Source organism: Hypanus sabinus, chromosome 3 (genome assembly GCF_030144855.1).
Source record: "Hypanus sabinus isolate sHypSab1 chromosome 3, sHypSab1.hap1, whole genome shotgun sequence".
Classification (NCBI taxonomy): Eukaryota; Metazoa; Chordata; class Chondrichthyes; order Myliobatiformes; family Dasyatidae; genus Hypanus; species Hypanus sabinus.
Window position 1 is genome coordinate 83,306,479 of NC_082708.1, and position 24,924 is coordinate 83,331,402.

Genomic DNA, 24,924 nt, shown 5'->3' on the forward strand with positions numbered 1-24,924 from the left:
CCAGTAATGCTACCCCTCGTCCCCTCCCCCCCCCCCACATTCCCTTTTAAAGCACTGAAATCCAGGAATATTGAGAATCCATTCCTGCCCTGGTGCCAGCCAGGTCTCTAATGGCCACTACATCATAATTCCATGTATGTATCCAAGCTCTCAGTTCATCACCTTTGTTCTGCTTCTCTTTCCTCAAAGCCTCTTTGTATGTTAGATCTTATATGGATAGAGGTCCAAATGGAACAACAGGAGTCATTTTTAGCACATAATTGCACTATCACCTAATTGCGAAGAACTTTTCAGTTCGCATTAGATATTAACATCATAGGCAGCACCAAAACGTTGAACTCTAATTTCCAGACACAAATGTTTTATATCCTATAGGTCACACACAAGAAAGAAATTCAGTTTGATGTTCAATAACAATTTTGCCATTTTCTCCACCTTTTTTTTTAGCAAATTAATAGATAAAAGAATGTTTCAGGATGAATAAAGAGTTTTTCTGAAAATTTGATCAATAATTTTGGTTCATAATATCATTTTTATCTTTAAGTTAGAAGTTGGCATATTAAGTCATACAACCTAAGTTGTTACTTTAATACTGCAATGAGGGAGAGCACTACTGTGGGAGGTGCCCTGTGTAAAGGACATGCTACAGCTTAAGTAGTGCTATTCTATAGAGAAGGTACCATTTCAATTTACAGCTTACTGGTTATTATTTTTCTAGGATATTGAGCGCAGATAGGCTCTGAGTTATTTCCTTGATTTAAGCAGGGACTATATTGAAAGTTAATTCACTGCCTATTAAGGGCTTTCTGATGTCCTGAGAATCATTAAGTCACTGTATATCTATTTTCTGTGTTTCTTATTGTAACAGTCTAAATAGCTGACAGATGCTGAAAGTGCAAGAAACACTGACCCAACGCTGAATGTTCTGGCATTCCTTTAGTTTCCTACCATTATTCTGCCAAAAGAAACTCTTTTCCTCATCACTCATGAGGAATGAGGCATCCACATTACCCTTAAAAGTGACTGAAATCAGGAACTTTCTGTGCCAGAATTCCAGCCCCCAAGATAGAATGAAGCCTGCCATGGAGGCCAGTATGTGGAGCAAGTTGCTAATACTGTATATTATCATGGAGATGTACACCACAGAAATGGTCCCTTTTCAATAAAAAATAAATTACAAAAAAAAAGAAATGGGCCCTTATGCTACTTCATCCAGGGTGACCATGAATCCTATCTACACTAATCCACTTTGCCTGCATTAGGCCTGTATCCTTCTTCTCCTTTCATATCCAAGTACCTGTCAAAATGCCTTTTAAAGATTACAAGCATACTTGCCTCCACTATTGTCTCAGACAGCACATTTGAGATATTTGCTATCCTTTCTGTGGAAAAACCAACATCTCAAATCTCCTACCAATTTCTTCCCTCTCTCCTGAAACTTATGCTCTAGACTCTGCTGCATTGGGAATAATATTCTGACTACTTATCTTATTATGCACCTAATTTTATAAATCTCTGTAAAATCTGCCCGTAGCCTCCTATCTTCTAATGACAAACACCTAGCCTATCCAATCTCTTCAGCTCTTCAGTCCAGGCAATATCCTGGTGAATCGCCTCTGTCCGATGCTACCACGTCCTTCCAGTAGAACGATGACCTGACCAGAACTCAAAGCAATACTCTAACTGTGCCTAACCAATGTTATGTATATCTGCATACCTTTTTTCACTGTTCGATCCAATTTCAGGGATCTATGGACTTGCACCTAAAGTCTCCCTGAACATCAATTTCCTAAGATGTATGTGACTTTCTAAGGAGCATTACCTCAAACTTGTTTGGACTAAACTTCATCTATCACCTCTCTTCTCAGCTTTACAGCTGATCAATGTCCCACTTTAAACATCTTTCTTCACTATTGGCAACTCCACCAATTTTCATCTACAAACTTATAATCATATCCCCTATATCCTTATCCAAATCATTTATGTACAAAACCAACAACAAAGGTCCCAACTACTACTTGTCACAGATTTTCAGTAGGAATAGACACCTCAGCTTCCAGTGCTGATGTACTTAACTAGAAGTTTGCCAACACAACTCAGATCACTTTTGCCTTATCTTTCTGGAGCAGACTACCACACAGACCTTGTGAAAAATCTTCCATTATCTGTACGTATAGATAATTTCAACCATGCTGCCTTTCCAATCTGACATAAATCCTGTCCTTCAGAATCTTTCCAACAATTTCCCTACCGCTGATGAAAGGCTCGCCATCCTGTAGTTTCCAGCTTATACTGACTGCTGTTTTGGAACAAAGGGACAGCGTTAGCTTTTCTCCAGTGTTTGGCACCTCACCCATGTCTAACAAGGTGCAAAAAAAAAGAATCTCTATCTGAGGCTACATCCACACTAGACCAGATAATCTTGAAAACGCTGGTTTCGCATAAAAACAATAGGTGTCCACACTATGCGTTTTTAAAAGTATCTCCGTCCACATTGAAACGGATATTTCGGCAAATCTCCTACTACTGCGCACGCACAGGACACATCTACTGAAAACAAGCGACATGTTTGGTGTCGAATCTCGCTGTGAAAGTGCGCGTTTGTGCAGTTACAGACTAGAAAAACTTAAACAACGGGGAGCTGTTAGCTCTTGTGCAGGAGGACTTAAAAGTAAAAAAAAAATACTGGAGCATATGAAGGCAACCAACAGGGAGTTCAGAGTCAGTATGAACAGGTTGACAACGAATATTGAAAAACTGACTAACTCTGTTGCATTAATAATGCACCTTGTTAAATGTGTAAACCATGTCTGATTCAGTGTTATCTTGTATTTCCATACAATGTTACATTAGGCTGTTACACATCTATTGTCAGAGAAGTACTTGCATAAATAGATAAACCACCTTCTTACGAGCAAGGACAGAAAACAGGGCAAAGTGAGTATTCTTATTTATTCAATAAGTTATGGGTCAAAGTACTTGGTGAGTACATTTCTAACTCTTCTGGCTTCAGTCTCATCGCCGTCTGTTCTGAAATTGTTAGATTGTGTGGGGGGTTGTGTTCAGGAAAACAATGAAATGGCATGCTGCCGTCTGACAGTGTTTTCAGATTTCTCCGGATACCCTGTCCACACTGATCTCCCCAAGCAGCATTTTCAAAAGTACACACCTTGGACAGCGTTTCTGAAAAGCTCCGGTTTTGGGGGACGAAAACGCCGTTTTAGTGTGGACGAAGGGTAAAAACAAAGAGAAAAAGCTTTGGTTATGGATTTATCCGGTGTAGTGTGGATGTAGCCTGAGCCTCAGTAATCTCCCCTCTTGCTACCCTTAGCACCCTGGGTATAGATTCCACCTGGCCCCAATGTGGCTCAGTATTTCCAGAACCTCCTCCTTCCTGATACCAACGTTTTCCAGAATATCAGCAGATCTCTCTAGCCTTCATGTCCTACTCACTCATATCCCCAAGCTCCTGACATAAATTGTTCTTCTGGTCTCTGAGGGTGACCTCTGCATTGCTTCCTGGTGAAGATATTCTGGAAAAGTATCCAAAGTCTGATTCTAGGAGTATTTATGTAAGATCAGATTTCCATAAATCCTGTTAATATCATAGCCAATGATGCCACAGATTTGCACATTTCTGATTTTCTTCTTCTTTTCCAAAAAGGCCTTCTCTCAATCAATCATATATCTCAAGCTGTTCTGTATGTAATTCCACCTTCTCAGTACTATTGTTATTCTGTTACCTTGTTCTACCTCAGTGCACCATATAATGATTTGACCTGTAAGAACAGTATGCAAGACTGGCTTTACACTGTACCTGGTACGAGTGATGATAATAAACAACATCCATTTTGAAGTCCAATTCTAAATTGAGAGGATCTGCAAGTAAAGATTTTTCCAGATGTTCCCAATGTGTCACTCTGCTGACGACGAAGCAGGGGAGTCTGTCACTGCAGCAAACTGGAGTAAACCCAATATTCTGACCCAGGCCCACTTAAAAATGATTAGATATTCTTTGTGCTCCCTCTCAACAGAATTCTTTCAATATAAAAATGCTTATTAGTTACTGGGTTTCGATTTTCTCCTGAAACAATTAATATCAGGCTAAAACATTTTGATGAAAGATTGTATTCAGGTAATTCTTTTGTTGTAATTCGGTATAACCACTTTTTATCAGCATTCCTTGAAATCTCAGACCACAATATCTTCAAAAATATTAGGAGAACAGTAAGTAATCATCTGAGCAATAATTTAGTTCATGATGTCCCTTCTGATATAAATTCAAGGTTCAAAAAAGCACTTTAACCTCTACATTTACTCTCTTTTTTTAGATAATACTCTGAACAAACCCATTAATGAGATAACTATAATTTTCCTTCTCTGTTTGGAACTTTAAAGATAGTACATGAATTGTTACAGGTCAGATTCAGAATTTGCAGGTGTAATGATCGTGTAATCTTCACTGCCTTATGAGACTACAACCAAGCTGCACATGTGGAAATTGTTTTCATTGAAGCTTTAGTCCTCCAGAGGGCGCCCTGTTTCAGTCTTCTCAGCAATCTGACAACTACTTGCTCACCTTTCCCACTCTAAAAGCCATTAAAATATTAAGCTTTTCAAACAAGATACAACTGATCTTTTGTATTTCAGCTTCTGCCTTTATCCCAGTCTTTTTGATTGCAAAATATTTATGGAGTTAAAAAATAGTGTATATAACTCTTTATTTGATGTCAGGGGAAATTTTTCAATCTGATTGGTCGCTCAGCTTGATTGATGCTGTTGGCTGTCAGTAAGCTCCAGCAAGCTGCAAATCAATTGGGAAAGGGGAAACCAACATCACTTAACCCATCGTTGTGGTTAGGCATCGTTAAGGTCAGCAGCAAATGCACTTCCTTTGCCACTGATTACGAGTATCAGTCCTACATATCTGCATAAAATATATACTTATGATTTCCCTGAATGATCAAACTAAAAATTTTGCTCAGTGACCAATTACAGATTTTTCCATTGACAGCGATTACATATACCCAACGGCACCTACAATTTAAGAATATTTATCTTATTACCTAGAGAGAGCTAATCAGATTTCAGCTGTTCTCTAGATCACTAATTGCTGTTGGTTATTGCTTCAAAGTCAATACATGTCCCAAGCCAGATCCATCATTGACCACTTTAGCTTAATAAAGTCCTGTGACCATCTGCTCAAAACTGCTGCTTTGGCATTGCTGAAGATACTTTAATTGCATCTCTTTCTGAACGATATCCTGGTGCTGTGGTTTTGAATCTGACAGTTATTTTACAGGGAGAAAGATGAAGCTCCATGGGTTCTGAGGAGAGTGTGTTGGCCTTTCCTGTTTTCTTTGGTGCTCTTCTCAAGGGTCAGCTGGTTGTTGATCTGTGGCTGAATAGCTCCTTGTGCTTTCAATTCAGTTGCAAATTATCCATCTTATGAAGTATCAGAAGTAGTTTGCAAATTAACCTTCATCTTGGCATTACTTGAAAGCTCGAAATCATTAAAGATCAGCACTCCTTCCTATTGAGAATAAAGTCCAGCTAAACTAAGAATGGGATATTCATATCTGTGCTTTAAGATGCCTAACAGATGTACTTAATAAAAGTGAATAAAATTGTTAAAATCAATGGCTAATGCTGCTTATTTCAGTAATGACAGATCAGTTATGACAAGAGGACAACTGTTTTTTCATGAGAGGAAGTAACAGGATGGTTTTCTCATTCACAGAGATGGCAGTGAGAAAATGATTACACGCTTGGAAAACGGCACGTGAGGAATGCCATCCGGCTGTCCACAGAGTGCATCACATAATGAAATTTATCCATGCTTAGTGCAGTTAAATGCATGGTATGATAGTGGCAGCGTTATTTCTATAGATCAGGAGCAGAGTGGATTAAGTTGTAAATTACATACGCTTCATGTGAGGCACAGCATCACTGAATGATGTTTCTCTGCTCCAGCCAAGGGTTTAGTTTCATTTTGTCCTGAAATTGCTGTGTTTTATGATGCTAAGCAACTTGGGTGTAAATTGGTGTGGTTGTTAACTCTCATAGTCTAGAAAGGGAGAGTTTCATCATTCTTACATAGATGTTTAGTTTAGAACTAGAAATGAAAATCCTGATAACAGCAAAAGTGAAACTGTCTGCTGGCCAAAATATTTAAAAAAATATAAATCTGTTATTTTGATTTGGTCTGTCATACACATGGCCAATATCTTCCACAGTAATTTCATCAGTTAAGAGTAGTCTTGGATAGGCAGTAATAAGCGTTCACTGAAAGTCATAGAAACCTAACATAGTTTTGGCACAAAAGGAAATTGCTCAGCTCACTAAGTCTAAAAATCGAACTATTTTGATGAATAGATAAAAGTTTGGTATAAACTTGGGACTTTTAAAATTCTTGTGGCTTAATACCCGGAATCTTGCTATGACAGGAAATTATGATTTACTTGTGTAAATTAAGAAATAATTTGTTTAATTAAATATTGGCATATCAATGCCACAAATACAATACTTTGAAACACAGAACACCAAAAAAATTCTAAATGTCACTTTTTAATTTTCATGTTAAAAACACTTTTCTTCAATTTATGTGTGTAGTGATTTTAAGATCCTGAAATATTTTGATTCAATGTTACAAAGCCAATCTGCTTTAATTTTTTTATATTTTTGTTGCTATGAAACACAATAATATTAGAGTAACACAACAATTCCAGGATTTGAATGATTCAAATGGAAGGTCTTCAGTTCCCAGTACTAACGGCAATAACATCCCATCAGAGAGCAAAAACGTCGGGGAAGAAAAGAAACACAAGTGATATCACTGAGAAAAATAAAAGTACAGTGGGCCCTCCTTATCTGCAGGGGATTGGTTCTGGGACCCCCTGTGGATACCAAAAAAGTACAGTGGGCCCTCCTTATCCACGGGGGATTGGTTCTGGGACCCCCTGTGGATACCAAAAAAAGCAGATGCTCAAGTCCCTTATTTAGCTGACCAGTGAAGTGGTCTTTAGGACCCAACGGAACCCCGGACCTTATTTAACCTGTTTTGGTGCAGTGGTCTTTAGGACCCGGCACAGCTCTGAATCCGCAGTGTTTCTGTTCATGAAAATAATCACGATCACGATTGAAAATAAAGTGGAAATAATAAAGCGATCAGAAAGAGGTGAAACGCCATCGGTTATCGGAAAAGCGTTAGGCTGCAGTCGGTCAACGATTGGAACAATTTAATGGAGCATGTGAAGGCCCTGCCCCAATGAAAGCTACGATTATTACTAAGCAATGCAGTGGTTTAATTATTGAAATACACATGTTTCTTAAGTGTTTTATATGCATAGAAAGGTAAAAATGTATACTATATACAAAGACAAACATTTGACTAACTGACGCTAAGTGATACCGGATGCACCTGTTCTGACTTCAAATCCAACTTAAAGATGGACTCAGGAATGGAACTCATTCATAACCCGGGGACTGCTTTTACTTTAAAATCACCTCTAGATTACTTATAGTACCTAATACAATGTAAGTGCTATGTAAATAGTTGTTATGCTGTATTGTTTAGGGAATAATGACAAGAAAAAAAATAGTTTGTACATGCTCAAACAACGAGTGCTGGAGAGAGAACTTCCAGGTTTTCCTGATCCGCTGTTGGCTGAATCTGTGGATGTGGAACCCGCGGATAAGGAGGGCTGACTGTATAGTGATGGTTTTCTACCATTCCATAGGCATGCTTGTGCTTTTAAATAAGTTGTCAGAGTTGCCTTAGTTAAAGGCTTTGGTATGTGAGAAGTATTAACACAGCTGAAGATAAGGCAATGCAAAAAATTATTCCTAAGTTATGACCCCCAGTTCATGAGAATTTTGCAGCGATTTTGGATTCAGAAACTCCAATGAAATAATAATGATATGGGTTCTTGTACTTTCTGATGCACGAGGCAGTTTTAAGTTAATATTCATTTTATTGTTTCATACAATATAGGAGGATGCCATTCTGCCCATCTGGTTTTTGATGTTATTAGAGGAATTTCTTCATTCCTATTCTCCATCCATTTTCTTATAACCCATTCTCTCTCACGTGCCCATTAACTCCAGCCTGATTTTCATACCATCCACCTACGACAGGGCTAACTTATGGTTGTCAATTAACCTGACAATCAGGACATCTTTGGGACTTGCAAGGAAACCAAGAAGCTATGGAAACCTCTGCAGACAGAGGGACAATATGCAAACTCCACTCAGGCAATGCTGGAGGTCGGCATTGAACCTGTATCAGTTGAACCACTACCTGTTGCATGACTGTGTTGCTCTTGTATTTAGATATGGTTTGTGCAATTACTTTTAGCTTTACCTCATCAACAATAGCCTATCCTGGTTCAATTACGTAGACGGCATGGTCAGAAAAACTCACCAGTGCCTCTATTTCCTCAGAAGGCTAAAGAAATTTGACATGACTTCATCGATCCTCACCAATTTTCATAAATGCATAATTGAAAACATCTTACCTGAATATATCATAGCTTGGTATTACAATTATTCTGCCTGAGATCACAAGAATCTGCATGTTATGGACACACCTCAGCAATTCACAAAATGTAACCTTTCTCCATGGACTCTGTCCATGTTGACCTCACCCATCCTAGACATACTTTCTTCCCCCCTCTCTCATCGGGCAGAAGATACAAAAGCCAGAAAACATGTACCACCAGGCTCAAGCTTAGCTTCTATTCTATATATTAAGTCCAAAGAATAGACCTCATATATGATAAGATGGACTCTTGACCTCACATATCTGTATGGGTGACATGCAAAACAGTTTTCAGTTGTACCTCAATACAAGTAACAATAATAAACTAATTTACCGATTAGAATAGATCTTCAGATGTCTAGGGAACTTGGGAATGGAAACAAAAACAGAAAAATTTGGAAACATTCAGCAGGTCAGTCAGGACTTATGGAAAGAGGAACCTAGACAATATTCCAGGCCAAAGACCCTTCACCAGATATGTAAATTAGCTTTATTTATATTCCCATTGATGCTGAGTGTTTCATTCATTTTCTCTTTTTTTCAGATACATGGTGTCTACAGTTTTTGATTTTCAAATTGGAACAAATTACCCAAATTCAAAGATTCAAAGTACATTTATCATCAAAGTACATATGCAGCATACAACCCTGAGAGTACTCTTTCCAACAGATAGCCACAAAACAATGGAACCCATTCAAAGAAAAACATCAACTCCTCCCCACGTGCAAAAAAAACAAACTGTGCAAATGGTAACAACATAAATGAGCTGAACTACAGAACTTAAAACACAAAATTCAATGAGTTCAGACATATTTCAGTTCAGCTCATTCATTATCCGCAGGCCACCCTGATTCAAAATAACCCAAAACAGCAACTACAAAAGAAAAGGAAAGACCAGAACCCAGAAACACATCATAATGTGAATTACAGAGTCCAATCCACAAACTACGATGATTAAACTTGCTCTGGCACCATCCTCCAACAGCATCGAAGGAGAGAGAGAGACTATTTGAACGCAGGGACCTTCCCTCAGGAGCAGAGAACAAGAGGCTGGTAGACAATGCTGAATGCCTCCATGATTTTAATCTTCCACTGTGCTTTAATCAGTGAGATCAGTAAGAAATGGAGTTGATCAAAGACTCACACCCCGTCTCCAAGCCTCTTGGCCTTCAGGCCTTGTACTTTGCTTGCAGCCTTATGGAGCCCTTGCTAGACATGAAAGTGCCAGATTGCTCAATTGGCCCAAAAACACACCACCAAACTGTAGACCACAGCCTCCAACAGCAGCAGAACCACGTTTGTGAAAAAAGACATAAAAGAAGTGAAAGAAGTAACTTTGTGAAACATCCAGAGGATGTCACCCTTGGTAGCATTGTTCACTGGTGCCGTAAGTGTTTGGAATAAAGCAAAACTATGTCAATAATATCAATTGCTTTTCCAAGAGATGATTGGTTTTATACACTGCATACACATTTCTTGCATTGATCAATATAAAAAGCAATACATGTGGTGCTCCAGTGGCAAGACTGTAAGTGCAGGCCCCTGTAACAGTGCTATCTGAACCATGAAGTAAATCAGAAGCTCTCTGATGCAATTAAGTATTGAGAAATACCTATTTCATTTAATAGGTGCAGGAATTGGTACCCACCACAAATAAAATTCAAATGGAATTGTCACAATCTGCAAACCAGGACGTAAAAATCATATATTTTAAAAATATCTTACAGCGTGCAAACACACAGAATTATGGTAGCTGTTAAGGTAACAAAGTAGAAAAATAAAAACCAAAGTTATTTTAAACATGTAAGGGATATTGAAATATTTATTTGAGAGAATGTCAGTTCAATTGCACACAGGACCAGGCAGTTTGTTATGCAGTAATTATTCTTAGCAAGGCCTTAAAACACAATCGTACATCATGCAAAAATCATGTTTAGAATGAATGGGCAGAGACCAAACTTGCTTTCGACCTCAGAAAACATTGCAACATAGCTTCAGTGAGATCTTCGGGTAAGTGTTCCTCTTTTTCCATACCAGATAGTGTCAGATGTCAGTTCAATGGGGCCTCTGATATCTTAGAGCTACAGTACAAAGCAATCAAAAGCATGAAGCAAGCCAATTGTGATCTGGTATTCTCACAATCAAGGAGAAACCAAATTGCAATTGTAAATAACACACACAAAATGCTGGTGGAACACAGCAGGCCAGGCAGCATCTATAAGGAGAAGCACTGTCAACGTTTTGGGCCGAGACCCTTCGTCCTGACAAATGTCGACAATGCTTCTCCTTATAGATGCTGCTTAGCCTGCTGTGTTCCACCAGCATTTTGTGTGTGTTTGAATTTCCAGCATCTGCAGATTTCCTTGTGTTTGCAATTGTAAATAACTTTTTCCAGCATTATAAAGAATTCCAACATTTGTATACTAATGTTTTATAGTCTGTTATTCATTTGAATTATTCAAAGTTGGGTAAAGTGACTTTCATAAACTGATTTTAAAAACGCAAACACGAGGAAATCTGCAGATGCTGGAAATTCAAGCATGATGAAGGGTCTCAGCCTGAAACGTCGACTGTAATTCTTCCTATAGATGCTGCCTGGCCTGCTGTGTTCCACCAACATTTTGTGTTTGTTGCTTTATAAACTGATTATTTACTAATCAATAAATATGGCTTACTTCACCATTTAAACCAAAAGTTTATGCCAGTAAGCATGAAGTTTTCATGATATACAGTACAGTATATGGCTTTAATAGTAAATAGCGTAAAATAATATCAGTTTGATTCTGCAGAAGGCTGAATTCTGCAGAAGTGTGCTGAATTGATAATAGTAATGTCAGTTTTTCGGCACAATTCTGAAAATCACTACGTTTCTTTTAATTTTGTAAAATGAACAGCAAACAATACCATTTTCTTCCTCATATTACTGCAAAATTGTGTCTTTAATGTCTCAGTCACTGATTAGGGTAGATTACACTGAAGGAAATGACAACAGCCAGTCTGTAGAGAAGCAGGGGATCATGGCGGTAAGTTATGGATTTAAGTGTTCAGTGATGCATGTGCATTGTTACGTATTGCTGTCAGACTTCTTCCATTATAACATTCAGTGTTGATAGCTACAGCTTTTACTTCTTACTGTAAATTCCAAGCCAATATCATAGAACAACCTCAAAACTGTCGTATGTATGACAGATGTTAATGACAAGATCAGTACATCACAACGATGGTATAGCTGCTTTAGATGAACAACAGCAGCATTCAAATGGATGTGCAAAATGGTAATGATTAATGGCTGTGGGCCTTCTGGTGCAGACCTTATTTAAATTACTGACATGAGCTGCACTTCCTGTTAATGAAAATGCGCTGCTCAGAACAGAGGTCTAGTTCAGGGTTTAGTGTAGGGAAAAGATCCATCAGCGGAAGGACAAGGGCACAGACCTGAGGCCAGGTGGTAAGTGGCCAGAAAGGGTTTTGGTGGTTGGAAATGGTCTTCAAAGAAGATTGAGAACTGCAATTGGAAATAGTGGCAGTGTAGGTGAGTGAGGGAGGGATGAAGATTCGAGGCTTCAGGAGTTGAGGCCTTAAAGACAATACAACTTGGAACATCAGGCAATGAAAAGAAACTGGGGTATTAGAACATCAGGGCCCCTGTGGGTTTGGTTTGAATCAGAGCACTGGAAGAGCTCAGCTATCAATTTGGGTGGCAGAATGGCCTTGGATACTACAGGATCGGGGTGTTGAGGCAGTCAGGTCCATTACAGATCAAAGGATCGAAGTGCAAACACTAGGCTTGAGGAAAGGAATGGGGAACATAGAACAGTACAGCACAGTATAGGCCTTTTGGCTACTATGTTGTGCCAACCTTTTAACCTCCTCCAAAGTCAATCGAATGCTTCCCTCCCACATAGACCCCATTTTTTCTTTCATCTATCTGCACTTCTACGAGTCTCTTAAGTGTCCCTAACATATTTGCCTCTACCATCACCCTTAGCAGTGTGTTCCATGCACTTACTACCCTCTATGTAAAAAAACTTAACTCTGCCATTCCCCCTATACATCCCTCCAATCACCTTAAAGTTATGTCCTCTTGTATTAGCCATTTCTGCTCCAGGAAAAAGACACTGGCTGTTCACTTTATGCCTCTTATCATTTTATACACCTCTATCAAGCCACCTCTCATTCTTCTTTGCTCCAAAGAGATAAAAGACCCTAGTTTGCTCAACATTTCCTCACAAGACTTGCCCTCTAATTCAGGCAGCATGGCCAATATCCTGGTAAATATCTCTGGAACTTCTGCATCCTTCCGGTAATTCTTTTGTTCAAGAAAGGTAACAGATAAAGTGTGAAATGATACACTTTGAATGTGGAACTTGCAGGCGGAGTACAAGGTTAATGGCAAGATCCTTAGCAATGTGAGGTGTGAAAAAATTATTTTCCATACTGTCGGCTTCTATCCCTGTACAAGGCTGTACTAATGGTCAGGGAGCAGTAGTCACTGTCACCTGATCAGGTTCATTGCCTTGTACTAGATCCAGTATGGCCACTCCTGTAGCCGGCCTGTCCACATATTGTCATCTATGACAACAAACCTGTTATTTATGCAACATTCCCAAATCTGCCTCCTATATATAACCATATAATCATATAACAATTACAGCACGGAAACAGGCCATCTCTGCCCTTCTAGTCCATGCCGACACTTACACTCACCTAGTCCCAGTGGCCCCGCACTCAGTCCATTACCCTCCATTCCTTTCCTGTCCATATACCTATCCAATTTTACTTTAAATGACAATACCGAACCTGCCACTACCACTTCTACTGGAAGCTCATTCAACACAGCTACCACTCTCTGAGTAAAGAAATTCCCCCTTGTGTTACCCTTAAACTTTTGCCCCCAGCTCTCAAATCATGTCCTCTTGTTTGAATCTCCCCTACTCTCAATGGAAAAAGCCTATCCATGTCAACTCGATCTATCCCCTCATTATTTTAAATACCTCTATCAAGTCTCCCCTCAACCTTCTACGCTCCAAAGAATAAAGACCTAACTTGTCCAGCCTTTCCCTGTAACTTAGGTGCTGAAACCCAGGTAACATTCTAGTACATCTTCTCTGTACTCTCTCTATTTTGTTGATATCGTTCCTATAATTTGGTGACCAGAACTGTACACAATACTCTAAATTCGGCCTTACCAATGCCTTGTACAATTTTAACATTATATCCCAACTCCTATACTCAATGCTTTGATTTATGAAGGCCAGCATAACAAAAGCTTTCTTCACCACCCTATCCACATGCGTTTCCACCTTCAGGGAACTATGCACCATTATTCCTAGATCACTCTGTTCTACTGCGTTCTTCAATGCCCTACCATTTACAATGTATGTCCTATTTGGATTATTCCAACCAAAATGTAGCACCTCACAGTTATCAGCATTAAACTCCATCTGCTATCATTCAGCCCACTCTTCTAACTGGCCTAAATCTCTCTGCAAGCTTTGAAACGTACTTCATTATCCACAACGCCACCTACCTTAGTATCATCTGCATATTTACTAATCCAATTTACCACCCCATCATCCAGATCATTAATGTATATGACAAACAACATTGGACCCAGTACAGATTCCTAAGGCACATCACCAGTCACCGGCCTCCAACCTGACAAACAGTTATCCACCACTACTCTCTGGCATCTCCCATCCAGCCAGTGTTGAATCCATTTTACTACTTCAATATTAATACCTAACAATTGAACCTTCCTAACTAACCTTCTGTGTGGAACCTTGTCAAAGGCCTTATGTTGTATATAGACAACATATAGACAACATCCACTGCTTTACCCTCATCAACTTTCCTCGTAACCTCTTCAAAAAATTCAATAAGATTTGTCAAACATGACCTTCCATGCACAAATCCATGTTGACTATTCCTAATCAGACCCTGTCTATTCAGATAATTATATATACCATCTCTAAGAATACTTTCCATTAATTTACCCACCACTGACGACAAACTTATAGGCTGATAATTGCTAGGTTTACTCTTAGAACCCTTTTTAAACAATGGAACTACATGAACAATACGCCAATCCTCCAGCACCATCGCTGTTTCTAATGGCATTTGAAATATTTCTTCAGAGCCCCTGCTATTTCCACACCAACTTCCCTCAAGGTCCTAGGGAATATCCTGTCAGGACCCAGAGATTTATCCACTTTTATATTCCTTAAAAGTGCCAGTACTTCCTCTTCTTTAATTGTCATAGCTTCCATAACTTCCCCAATTGTTTCCCTTACCTTACACAATTCAATATCCTTCTCCTTAGTGAATACCGAAGAAAAGAAATTGTTCAAAATCTCTCCCTCCTCTTTCGGCTCCACACATAGCTGTCCACTCTCATTCTCTAAGGGATCAATTTTATCCCTCACTATCCTTTTGCTGTTAATATAACTGTAGAAACCCTTCAGATTTATTTTCACCTTACTTGCCAAAGCAACCTCGTATCTTCCTTTAGCTTTTCTAATTTCTTTCTTAAGATTCTTTTTACGTTCTTTATATTCCTCAAGCACCTCATTTACTCCTATATTTATTATAGATCTCCCTCTTTTTCTGAACCGATTTTCTAAAATCCCTTGAAAACCATGGCGCTCTCAAACCTTTAACCTTTCCTTTCAACCTAACAGGAATATAAAGATTCTGTACTCTCAAAACAAATTGTCCCAATCCACTCCTTCTAAGTCCTTTCACACCTCCTCAAAGTTAGCCTCCTGATCTGCTCCTCAGTGTCTCTGTTGCTATTGAGGGTGAGGTAGTTCAGCGAATATTCCCAACAGAGTGATTGCTCCCTTCCTGTTTCTGACTTCCATCCACACTGATTCAGCAGACAATCCTTCCATTACATCCTCCCTTTCTTCAGCTGTGATACTATCCCTGATTATCAATGCCACTCCTCCACCCTGTCCCTTTTGAAATATCTCAAACCTGGAATATCCAGCAGCAATTCCTGCCCTTGTGTTAGCCAAGTCTCTGGAACAGCCTCAACATCATCGTTCCGTGTACTGCTTCATGCCCTATGTTCATCTCCCTTGTTCCTGATACTTCTTACGTTTAAATAAACACATTTCAACCCATCCAACCTGACTGCAGCTATGCCTTATCTACTGCCCATCTTTTCTCATAATCTCTCTCATGTTGCATTTACCTTTGCAGCAACAGGTCCATCCTCTGACCTATCACTCTGGCTCCCTTCTCCTACCAAGCTAGTTTAAAGCCTCCCACCAGCTCCAGCCAACCTGCCCACAAGGATATTGGCTCCCCCTACCTTCTGGTATAACCCATTCATCTGCCAATTCATTCTATTCTTACCTTCACTGCTGATGTTTTTCTTACACTTTATATTATTACTATAAACATACAGTTTTTCCTTTCAAATAATCAATAGAAATTTTTGCAACACACACACAAAATGCTGGAGGAATTCACCATCTATGAAAATGAATAAACAGTCAAAGTTTCGGGCCAGGACCCTCCTTCAAATTGAATTTTTAGGAGTGTTTCTTATTGGCTCAGTAAAGAAGCTACAGATCGGTGCAAATAATTGATACCCTTCCCTCACTGAAAGGACAAGGGTGGATGTTGCATTCACCCCCAAGTTTACTCTTCAACTCGCACAACATTCCGTGAGGGTAAACACTACCCTCTTTGCCACTGAGCCTAAATCATTAAATTTCTTCTAGGTGAGGTACATTACTTCATACACAGCAACAATTCATGAAGTAACTACCTCCTTAAGAGCAGCTATGGGTGATCAATAAGAGGTGTTACTAATGATGCTGAAATTCTGACTTTTAATTCATAATTCAAAATACAGTGTACACCATTTAAATTTCTCTTCCTGTGATGGTTCATGATTGGTATGAAGTTGTTTCCATAACCATTAAAACAAATAAATTACACTTGTGCAAATTAATTCTATTGGTCATTGCTATACAAATAAATTAAACAAATACATTTGTTGTTTGTTTTAATCCAAAACTGCAAGATAAATCAAATCTCAGTCTAAAATCTCAATCAAGCCCACCACAAAAGTGGGAACTGTTATCAGCATTCAAACCTTGGAGGTAAGAAGAAAAAAAGAACTTTCACAGGATATGAGACCACTATTGGCTTCCAATCCATCAACAACTCACATTTAAAATTCATTCCATCATTTCCCTGCCTTCCCTCTTCTTTGCCCATTTAACTTCTTCCAAGCTGATGCTCTCCAAAAACTTAGATCCATTACTTATTTTTTGTGGCCTCAATTGGAAGCTATGCCTTTACCTATTCTGTTGTAAGTTCTACAATTACCTTCTTAAACTAATCCATTCAATTTCCAAACCAAGCCATTCATCACATACCCCTAAATTTCCTCCTTTGGTTTCAGTGCCAATTTTTGCCTGATTACATTTCCAGGAGATAGCTCTGGATATCTTACAACATGAAAGGGACCTTATAAATTTAAAAAATTATGATGAATTAGAATTTTAGATCTGTAGCTAACCAAGGTGTAGTGTGGGATTATTAGTCTCTTGGAACGTACACATGATTTTCAAAGAGTGACACAGTGAAAATTGTTGCTGCTTTGATGTTGACATAAAATGGAGGATTTCTACTAACGTCAGTAGTAGGCATCTATGATTCTTTCAGTACTCTATTCTGCTTTTGATCTTTGATTAAAAAGATGCTCTTGCCTGAACTTTAGTTGCAAATTTTCAATTAATTTCAGTTCTTTTCCTACAGCTGGAAATCATTTTCCTGGAGTGAAATGCAACAACAGCAATTTCTAGTTTATTTTTTGGCATTTCAGAAATTTGTCTGAATACTTCCTTGTCCCCTTGAAGCAATTGCCACATCATGGATGCAGAGGATGATGGAACTGCTTGTACATCGCTCCTTTAGAACATTGTAGTGCCATCAAAGTTTGTGGAGCGTACATTACTTGTCACTTAACTGCTCATGTCTGAATGGTGTCTATGCCTTACTACATGAATAAATGAACCATTTACTGAGGAACTGTGAATAGAACTGAATTTGGTGCAGAATCAGCAAACATCCACATTTCTGATACTTGGACAGAGAGGAAGTCATTGATCAGAATCTGAATCAAAATCAGGTTTACTATCACTGGTAGTAAAATTTGGTAATGAAATTTGTAAACTTAGCGGCAGCAGTACAATGCAATACATAATAAATATATAGAAAAACATAAATAAATGAATTACATTAAGTATATATACTGTATGTATATTAAATAGTTAAATTATGAATAGTAATGCAAAGACAGAAATAAAAAGGTGAGGTAGTGTTCATGGGTTCCAATGTCAATTTAGTTGGATGGCAGATGGGAAGAAACTGTTGCTGAGTTACTGAGTAACTTCCCTACAGTATCAATGAGAGGTGGGCATGATAATGCAGCTGTGCTTCGGTCTAAAGTGCAGCCTTGAAGAACACATACAGCCTGGGCTGCAATGAAGAACTCAAACAACCAACAACCTTTATACGAGGAATGATTCCAAGCAGAAGAGGAATTTTCCTGATACCTATTAACTTCAGTTTTACCAGGGCACTGTATCACTCTTAGACAAATGCTGCCTTGATATCAAGGGAAGTTAGTCTCACTACACCTCACATTCAGCTCTTGAGAGTCATAGAGCCTTAGAAAAATACAGCACCAAAAATAGGCCCTTCAGGCCATCTAGTCCAAGCAGAACAATTTAAACTGTCTGTTCCCATCAACCTGCACTGGGACCATAGCCCTCCAAACGCCTACCATCCATGTACCTATCCAAACCTCTCTTATACATTGAAATCGAGCTTGTGTGCACCACTTACGCTAGCAGCTCTCACAACCCTCTGAGTAAAGAAGTTTCCTCTCATGTTCCCCTTACATTTCTCGCCTTTCACCCTTAACCCATGACTGCTGGTTCCAGTCCTACCCAACCTCAGTGGAAAAAGCCTGCTTGTATTTACACTATCGATACCTCCCATAATTTTGTATACCTCTATCAAACCTCCCTCAGTCTTCCACATTTTTGGTCTCAGCTTGAGTGAAATGACATCCAGAGGGAAAGCACCCTGGCCAAACCCAGACTGGGCAAGCGTAAGCAGAATATTGCTGAAGAAGCACTACTTCAAAACACTTTTTATGACTGTCTCTATCATTTTGCTGATGATTGAGAGTAGGCTGTTTATGGTGTAAATTAGCCAGAATGGATTTGCTCTTGTTTTTTTTATAAATAGAACATTCTGGATATTGGCAGGACAGATGGGCTATTGTCTGGTTCCCACAGAATTTGTCATATCCACAGATTCTTGATGCTACCCTTGTTGTTCTGGATGGTAAAGTCAGGGAAAGTTAGGGATGTTGTCCAAGTACACAAGATAACTGACTGAATGGTACATTTTGTAGCCATGATACCTTAGCAGTGGATAGTGTGAGTATCTACATAGAAAAATGGAAAATCTACAGCACAATACAAGCCCTTCGGCCCACAATGCTGTGCTGAACATATACTTACTTTAGAAATTACCTAGGGTTATTCATAGCCCTCTATTTTTCTAAGCTCCATGTACCTGTCCAGGAATCTCTTAAAAGACCCTATCGTATCCGCCTCCACCACCATCACTGGCAGCCCATTCCACGCATTCACCACTCTCTGTGTGAAAAACTTACTCCTGACATCCCCTTTGTACCTACTTCCAAACACCTTAGAACTGTGCCCTCTCATGTTAGCCATTTCATCCCTGAAAAAAAGCTTCTGACTATCCACACGATCAATGCCTCTCATCATCTTGTACACCTGTCAGGTCACCTCTCATCCTCCATTGCTCCAAGGAGAACAGGCCAAGTTCACTCAACCTATTCTTGTAAGGCATGCTCTCCAATCCAGGCAACATCCTTGTAAAGCACAAACACGAGGAAATCTGCAGATGCTGGAAATTCAATCAACACACACAAAATGCTGGTGGAACACAGCAGGCCAGACAGCATCTACAGGGAGAAGCACTGTCGACATTTCAGGCCAATGTTCCCTTGGATCCCATGCCTCCTTACTTTCTCAATAAGCCTTGCATGGGGTACCTTATCAAATGCCTTGCTGAAATCCATATACATCTACTGCTCTACCTTCATCAATGTGTTTAGTCACATTCTCAAAAAATTCAGTCAGGCTCATAAGGCATGACCTGCCTTTGACAAAGCCACGGTGACTATTCCTAATCATATTATGCCTCTCCGGATCTTCACCATCAACTTACCAACCACTGAGGGATGACTCAGTGGTCTATGGTTTCCTGGGTGATGGGATGATGATTTACCCTGGATTGCACTGAACCTCTTGAGTGTTGTTGGACCTAACTTTTCCAGGCAAGTAGAGAGGATTACCTCAAGCACTTGACTTCCACTTTGTTGATAATGAAAAGACTTTGGGACATGAATAAGATTGGATACTCAGGCTCTGATCAGCAGATGTTTATTTGACTGATATAGTTGTTAATAGGAACCCATAGGCTGCTGATGATGAGGAGATGTCACTGAATGTCAAGGGTAAATGGTGAGCTTCTCTTGTGACAGATGGTCATTACCTTGCACATCTGTGCACAGATGTTACTTGCTACTTATCGGCCCTTAGCAGAGTTTATCCCTCTCCTTAGGATTAGCATTCCTCTGCATGGTTCACATTGAATGTTGGTTATATTTACACAACTCAATTTCATATAAGTTAGTGCGTTAGAATTGACGTGCAATCCATATGCCCACAGAAAGAAGAATCTCAAGGTTGTATGTGGCAACATGTAGGTACTCTGATAATAAATTTTACATGCTGCTGACACTGACAAGTCATGCACACAGAAGCTGCCAATCAAGTCCATATACTGTACAGTATGTGCAATTAACCCCTGACTATGTTTTGATTCTAAACATGAAATTAATTACACAGCATTTAAAATCAAAGACTACGTGACTGCAATTCCTGGCAAAAGTGATTTTGCCACTTGCCACCCTGAAGGTCAGGCATGGAAGGACAAGAAAATTTTTTGTGACATTTACTGGATAAAAACAATTGATAACCCTGGTTCCTCGTGTGTGATATTTCAGCTTGATTGTTGCTCTAATTTGGTTTAATTGTGTCATTAAAAGTCATAATGATGGGATGGCAGCTAAGTGTCTGATATGATAAATCATCTCAATTTAACATGGGCATCATTGCACGGAGTTCTGTATTGTAGATAGCTAGCCAAATACTTTTTTTATGAAACAGCTCTAAACTAAAGTGGCTGGGATTTCAAAAACACAAGTGACCTTTTATGTTTGAATGGGTCATGAAATACTTTATGTTCATATTCAAATTGTAAAGTTCACTTAATATATATGATTAAAAACAATGCATCCAAATGTTCTCTGGAAATAGAGAAACGGAAAAGAGCTTTACAAAATCATGTTACAAAAAATGGCTCTTGGATTAGAAAATATCCACACTTGTTTGGAATATGCGGCTAAATAGCAAAAAAATGTGAATGTTGGTGAGAAAAGGAGGAAATTCCAGCAAAAGTGGTATTTTTTTAATCTCTCAGTTCCAGCATTATTGTATTTTCTTTCTCCTGTATTTTCACTTATCCCTTTCTGTAAACAGATCGGGTAAGCTTTCAACACTCTCTTTTTGTCAATAACACCACTTGAGTCATTCAGTCAGTCGCTTTGTTGTCTCAAATCCCCCTTCTTTAGTGTCATTTAACATATATTTGACTTCTATTTGATCTTAAAAATGATGAAAGGTCATTGAATTGAAATCTTATTTCCACCTCCAGTGGGGCTGCTTGACTTGCTGAGTATCTTATGCTGTAATAATTGTGAGAATCTATAGACTTTTGCTTTGCTATTGTTAAATGGGGGATTAATCTGCAAAGTATGGCCTGCAGAGGGTGCTCCTTTACTGAAATCTGCACGGTGAAGGGATAAACAATTTTTACTTCAACAACATTTTCTTTATCAACATTTTTATTTTTGTAAATAAGCTATTTTCAGCTTATTATCATACCAAGAGCCATTTCACCATGGAATGTTTACTTACTGTAAAACTTTGAGCCCAGGATAATCAGCTTCTCACCAGTAAATATGAAAACTTATTATCATTATCATGGTAGAAACCCCATAGATATTACAGAAAAACAGCTTTAACATAATCCTCTGATCTTCCAAATAACTTTCAGTGAAATTATGATACATAAAATGGGGAAAACAGTTTGTATTTTTGTGACCTTATTCATAATTTAGTAATCTCAGTTTTTCTTATATAAATAAATATTAGGCACTGAATTGCTCTGTCAAAACTATTTCAGGAGAACTCTCCCAGTTTATCTTCTGAAATACAACCACTTTTGCTAAGCTTGTGTTTCTTCCATGCCTTTCAAGTGCAAGGAAATGGAATAGCTCTCTGATCACAAAGACAATTTCTTCAGTTCGGCATTTATCTTCTTCCCAGCAGCAATACACTAGGCTCACAATCCATGATTCTCTCTTGCTACATTTCCCATCATGGCTTTTCACATCTCACCTAGTCTGATAACACCTGGCTCCTGCTCTTTCAAACCTATTACAATCAATCTACCACCCACCCAAATGTCCTTCCTGTCCTCACCCATTATCACTTCCTTCCTCAAACAAATGAAATTTAATTTCACTGTCCTTGCAAACTCCTGTCCCATTTCCAAATCCCCTTTTATCTCTGTGTCTGATACATACAGCATGTGCTTCCTTCGTTTTTCCCAATCAGCAGCTCAATATTCCTCATCAGCAAAGGGTCCCTAATCCTAATAACCTTTCTGGCCCTGAACTCTTCTTACCTCACTTTTAAAAGCTCTCAGCTCTCCTTGCCAGATGTCCCTTTACTTGCAAAAATACCCATGCTATCAAAGTTTACGCATTTCTGGCTGATGTATCGAAATTAGCCTTCCCCTAATTTAGGACTTCAACTTGATGACTAATCATATCTTTTACAACCAAACTCTTCCCCACTGACATGACACTCATTTTACTGACATTTCCTAAGAGGAGATCAAGTGTAGCCCCTTCTCTAGAAAGACTAGAAACTTTCCTGGAAATACTTAATGAATTCTAATCTCATCATATGAAGCCAGTCAATGTTCAGGAAGTTAAAATCACCTACTATTACAACCTTATTATTCCTACAGCTTCTGTGATTTCCCTACAGGTATTTTCTTACAGTCTAATACTATAAAAGTAATTTTCCCTTTTTGTTCCTAAAGCCTGATTTATACTTCTGCGTCGCATCTACGCCGTAGGGTGATGCGCACCTTCCCAAAACAGCAACTCACGCATTGTGGTGACATAGACTGCAACAACTGTGATTGGTCCACTTGCATTTGTTCCTACGCATTTCCAGTTGCTTCTTCTCTGCCATGTCTGTACACCAATGAAAATAGATGAAACAAATCGTCAAATCTACGTACCAACATGTGAAAATGTTTGAAATGCATTTCCTCGTCCATATCTCTCACAAAGAAACTCAATACAGTGGCGTAGAAACCCCATCGCCAACTAGCGTTTTGGCGCACACCAACACATGCTCGCTGCAGCGTAGAGCCTACGCAGAAGTGAAAATCAGATTCTGCAATTTCCGAAATTTGGCGTTTTTTACACCCCAATGACAAAGAGTTTTCATACTTTTCTCATGTTTATCATAATTATTCAAGAATTGATTACTTTTTCATTGATCACCGTTTACTTACGGATGTTATTGATTGTAAATATGACTCCATTACCATTTCTGACCATGCACCTTTGAAGCTATCTATTAAGACAATAGACTCATCTACTAATGCTAAATCTTGGAGGACCAACTCTATTTTATTGCAGGACTTAGACTTTGTTAATTTTATTAAACAACAAATTGATATGTTTTTCTCAACAAATTCTACAGTAGCGATCTCTAGTGGAATTTTATGGCACACTTTTAAAGCATTTATTCATGGACAGATTATTTCATACTCTGCTGGAGTTAGGAAATGAACTAATTCTAAAATATTAACATTGGTTGATAAAATCAAAGCAATTGATAAGATTTATTCAGTGACCCCCAGCAAAGAACTTTATAAAGAAAGAGTGGAACTTCAAATGGAGCATAGTTTGTTATTATCCTCTTCAATTGAAAATCAGTTAATTAAATCTAGAACTCAGTTTTATGTACATGAAGGTAAGTCTGGCAAATTATTGGCTAATCAATTGAATGCTTCAGTTAAATGACAGATTACTAGGATTCGTAAACAAGATGGCATTCTGACGATCGACCATAAAGAGATAAATAAAGCCTTTCAAGATTTTTATAATTTTTTATATCAATCAGAATTTGTTGAGGATTCTTCTATAATAGATGAATTTTTAAGAAAATTGAATATTCCAAAATTAACAGTAGAGGATAGCATATTCCTTGATACACCGATTATGGAAACTGAAATAAAAAAGGCTATTTTTTCAATGAATTCCAGTAAAGCTCCTGGTCTGGATGGTTATACCGTAGAATTTTTAAAATCCTTTTCCTCTATACTTTCTCCTTGGCTTTGTAAAATTTTTAAAGATGCGTTAATTATAGGCAAATTGCCACAATCTTTTTATGAAGCCTCTATTTCTTTAATTCTTAAAAAAGATAAAGACCCTACTGAATGTGCATCCTATCGGCCTATAGCCTTACTGAATATGGATTTTAAGATTTTTAGTAAAATTTTGGCTGCTAGATTAGAAAATATATTACCTCAAATTATTTCTGAAGATCAGACTGGATTTATTAAAAACTGCTACTCATCTTTTAACATTAGAAAATTAATTAATATTATTTATACTCCTTCACCCAAAATACCAGAATGTGTCATTTCCTTAGATGCTGAAAAAGCATTTGATGGAGTTGAATGACCATATTTATTTAATACGTTGCAGTATTTTAATTTTAGTTCAAAATTTATATCATGGATTAAATTAATATACTATAAACCCTTGGCTTCGGTCTTTACCAATAATCAAAGATCTCCTTTTTATCAGTTATTCCGTGGTACAAGGCAAGGCTGTCCTTTAAGTCCTTTACTATTTGACATTGTTTTGGAACCTTTAGCTATAGCCATTCGTGAATCACCTAATATTTTGGGTATGACTCGTGGGGAAGGGACGTATAAGTTATCATTATATGCTGATGATTTGTTACTATACATATCCAACCCTGAGAGATCTATTCCTGCTATTTCGTCCTTGCTTGCTCAGTTTAGTAACTTTTCTGGTTATAAATTGAATTTTAATAAGGGCGAATTATTTCCATTAAATATGCAAGTTCCAATTTATA

The 24,924-nt window shown here is 38.4% G+C and overlaps 1 protein-coding gene across 4 annotated transcripts in view; it reads right to left on the reverse strand.

Annotated features, from left to right (window-relative positions):
• Positions 1-24,924, reverse strand: part of LOC132391486 (NALCN channel auxiliary factor 1) — a 781,780-nt gene that overhangs the window by 52,742 nt on the left and 704,114 nt on the right. The window contains exon 3 of one of the 4 annotated variants that reach the window (XR_009511229.1): positions 22,918-23,000. The exons of the other annotated variants lie outside the window; for them this stretch is intronic. The gene's annotated coding sequence lies outside the window, so the exon portion shown is untranslated. Of the gene's footprint in view, positions 1-22,917; positions 23,001-24,924 lie in introns of those variants that run through there. 4 annotated transcript variants of the gene reach the window in all.